Here is a 4,068-nt window from a genome sequence, read left to right on the forward strand (position 1 = left end):
AACAATATTACAATGAATTTTTAGTAATTACGTGGATTGAATTCTGAGTCAATTAAAAATATTATGCTGGTTTTCCCAGTTCTAATTCGATTTTATGATATTACCCCATTGTGTAAAATTTAACTTCCTTAACAACAGAATGAAATAGATTACTACGGCCGGTCCTGGCGCTTTGTTATAAAACCGAGTTCCTTGCCATAAATTAGAAAAATCAGCCGAGAACGCTAACAATTACACCTTGGTAGAGCAGGCAACATTCAGGCAAAAAGGATTTTACCCGGAAAGTCGCTTCCGTAAATTTTAGTGGCACTCCTATCCGCAGAGTCCTCAACTAACGGCTCAAATTCTGTCGAATTGATACCTTAGATCATATAATAAATAGATACCACCACGCCGTGTTCTTTCTCTGGCAGAGCCTGTGACGACATCCTCCTGTCACACATCTCTCTTCTGCATAGAGGGATTACAATCAAGCTATCCTTGCCTGATCACTATTTGAATTTTGCGCGCCTAAATTTTAGGACAGTTTGATTTTATAAATAATTCACAGGAGATAACGAAAGGAATAGTAAATTATTGGGCAGCAATTGTGATCCTTTATGATTAGGTACATCACTTAAAATAGAATCTTTGTTCTAAATTCTAAAATTGTTTTTCGTACAAGAACTCAAAAGAGAGGTTAGAAGAAACATCTGTCAAAAACGATTTGTTGCGCTGGTGCGGTACCAGGATGGAAGTGAAATAGACATATACAGATGAAATGCATATAACAAAGATGAAGATGTGGTGATCACACAAGGATAGCATTATAATACTCCCCTTGACGTAGAAAACGACAACAGATAGCTTCATGTCTAGTCACAGCTTTCAGTTTGAGTATTGGTATCTATTTATTATATGATCTAAGAATGATACCCATTTTTTTCAATTATTAGTAGTTTTTGTTAAAAACTCTGTTAAGCAAATATATTGTGGTGACCGAACTTAATTCAAAATTTTCCCGTTGAAATTAATTAACAGCGGCGCGAAATCACATTTGAATAATTTGAATTTGAAAGAGAAAAAAAATTCAATCACAAAAAAGGAAATCGTTAAACATAGGCAACCTGGTGCAGGAACCGCTTGCTTGGTAGTCGGACGATTTAGCGCTAAAGGTTTTTAGTTGGAGGGTTGTTGGTTAGACAAAGGGCAGCATGGCGTAGCGTCAGTCTGCATGTGCTTGTGTAAGTGTAAACACGTGGTAAGAGCTAGGTTTAAATTAGTTGGTTTGGTAGTTAATAAAATGGGAGGAAGCCTTTGTTTAACGACAATCAATCGTAGCCAACGTCACTCAGGTGTCCCCAACCCGCGCGGTTAATTCTTGCGCCCTTTTAATCGGAAAAATGTGAACTTCCGTTCAACGCGAAACACGTGCTGTAAATTTGTTTCATTGTTTGTAAATTCATCAATCAAGTTAGTTCTCCTTAATCGTCAGCTAGTGCAAACACAGTTTAACAATCAGGATTATTTAAATAAACCACTTGCTAGATTTCATGAAATTCACTTAGTCAGGAAAACACCTTGTTGTTTAATTACGAATAAGTTTCTGGATGCACATACGTAAGTGTTACATTATAACACTTCTAAATTCTTCACACAAGATTGCTAATAGTTCATTTACGGCAGTTAAACAAGTTCATTATACTGCCAACTGGCGGGACGGGGTTATAATAATTTCTTCCCTTACGCGATTATCATCGTTATCATGGTCACATCGCGGGGGCATGCCCTCGCAACGCCATAGATTGATTAATGCATCGAGGCCTGCCCTCGCAACGCCACAGATTGATTAATTCATCGAGGCGATTCCTCGCAACGATTTAAAATTTACATCACCGAGACGCTTTTTCCTTGCAACGATTTTAAAATTCACATCACCGAGACGCTTTTTCCTCGCAACGATTTTAAAATATAAATCACCGAGACGCTTTTTCCCTCGAAGCGATGATTGGATATTTTTGTGTTTGTTTATTATGTGTTTAATTGGGGTAACCAGTTCGCGGTATTTTAAACTCCCTAAGTAAATTGTTTTTTTGAAGTAACCAATCACTTAGATCATGGTATAATTTGACAATATTTCTCAATCTCACAGTTTTAACCTCAGTAATTTTCCTTTGTTGTATAATTTTAATTGAACGTAAATTTCATGCTCTACAGTTTCAACCTCACATAATATTTCTATTTGTACAAGTTTATTTCACACCAGATCTTTTGTTTCATAAATCCTTGCTAAGTTTTGTTTTGTAAATACTTTGTTGATGAATGTTTCTATCATATCACGTATCACGCTGTGGCGGGAACTCAGCGTTTGACAAGCGCCGTGAAACACCATAAGTGACAATGTTAACATTTTCGCATTTTATTTAAAAGTGTGGGTATTTATTTAGAAAATAAACAGGTGAATAGCTTCCTTCATATCTTTTCTGTGTATCAGGGTGCTTTTTTTGGCGATTTGAGTTTAAAAATACATAATAAAAATAAAAATACAGAACGCTGTTTTGGTCTGAATTCCTCGTCACCCAAAATACATCCGTGTGTTTTAAGCAGTAAATCGGAAATTAATATTTTCGTTTGAGGTTGATGTGACGGGTTTAAGTGAAGGTGTGTAATTTGTTTTTAAAGTATGGATAATAATTTAAGTGATTATGCACGATGTCTTTCCGTCAAAGAGAAAAATAGATATGTACAAAAGTTAAACAATTTAAACGGCGTAGATCCTTATAAAATGAGTGCAAGTGATTTTCATTTGTGTTTAGACGATGTCCCTACCATAACAATGAACACCATTCTAAACTTTTTTATTTTTGGAATAAGTAAAATAACCCACAATGAAATTCATGCATTCAAAAGTCTAGAGGCATTTATTCAGTTTTCTCTTTTTTAAACGACTGTGTCTTTTAACATTACAAGTATTATGAGTGGATTTATTTTGATATCCTAAATTTTGTGATGGAACATAATCAGGGTGATCCACATCCGACAAATCTGCAGGTTTACCTAAAAGAGCACCAATGTAGTAATTTATTAGAAACTGTAAATCTAATAGGTAGTTACTGTACTCGTTTCAAGGCTTTTAAGCAAAACTTCCGCCTTTTTTCCCCATCCTGTATATATTTACCTTTATTGTTGCTAATTGCTGGGAAAGGAAAATAAAATTTGTCCGCATTTCTGGTGCTTCGATTCGCGCAACCCACAACAGCACAAAATTTAGGCATTTTCTCCTAAAATACAAAATATTATAATATTAAGATGCTAGTGTATTTAAAAAACATTGATGTACATTAACACAGAATTAATTTGCAAAACAAATAATATAAGATGCAGCGAAGTTAACCTGTACATTACATTGGAAAACATTATTTTTTAAGGATATTCAAACGTTATGGTGCGTTTTACAGATATCTACACAGTCTAGAAACTGTAACAAACTTACCAAACTATAAAAACATAGTTGACACACTCTCAAATTTAAATGAATTCCGAAAATATTAGCATTGAGTCTTATGAGAAAACCGGCTAGTTGTCAAACGCTGCCATCTTGATGACCTCGGATGACGTCAGTGTATTTGGCTAATTATTTGATGTCCCATTTTTAATCTCGCAAAAGAATTATTTGTTGTTTAAAATTTCACAAGATTATATGGCGAATTTAAATGTTGTTTATTGCTCTTTTGAAACTTTAACACTTGTTCAGTTGTTATTGATATTAGAGTTAAAAGAAATTGAACATTTAAAAGAAAAAGATGGAACTGAGGTTAAATAACACCGAAACACGTAGCAGAAGCGCAGGGAGCGGCTCCTAGCGGTGGCTATCGGGATTTATCGCGATATCTGCACAACGGTGGCAGGCTTTGAATAGATTAAGTGGGAACGGTCTGGACGAAGGGGTGTTATCTACTTGACTTCACCCCTAGTTTTCGGCTGAAACGGCCTGATTAGACCAGCCCGAACCGGGTAGCTCCAAACTCCCCTTACGCTAGAATGCCCACGGGTATTCTTGTTGTGCTCCTGTTAACTGCTGTAACTTTA

At 35.6% G+C, this 4,068-nt stretch overlaps 1 long non-coding RNA gene across 1 annotated transcript; it reads right to left on the minus strand.

The window, feature by feature from the left end:
- Positions 1-2,881: 2,881 nt before the first annotated feature.
- Positions 2,882-3,733, minus strand: LOC135135520 (uncharacterized). Its single transcript, XR_010281580.1, has 2 exons — positions 3,473-3,733; positions 2,882-3,260 (listed from the first exon to the last, which is right to left on the minus strand). It is a non-coding gene; the product is annotated as an uncharacterized LOC135135520 (long non-coding RNA).
- Positions 3,734-4,068: the final 335 nt, after the last annotated feature.

Source organism: Zophobas morio, unplaced genomic scaffold, assembly GCF_036711695.1.
Source record: "Zophobas morio isolate AGI-343-1 ecotype UQ-CSIRO unplaced genomic scaffold, CSIRO_AGI_Zmor_V1 ptg000024l, whole genome shotgun sequence".
NCBI lineage: Eukaryota > Metazoa > Arthropoda > Insecta > Coleoptera > Tenebrionidae > Zophobas > Zophobas morio.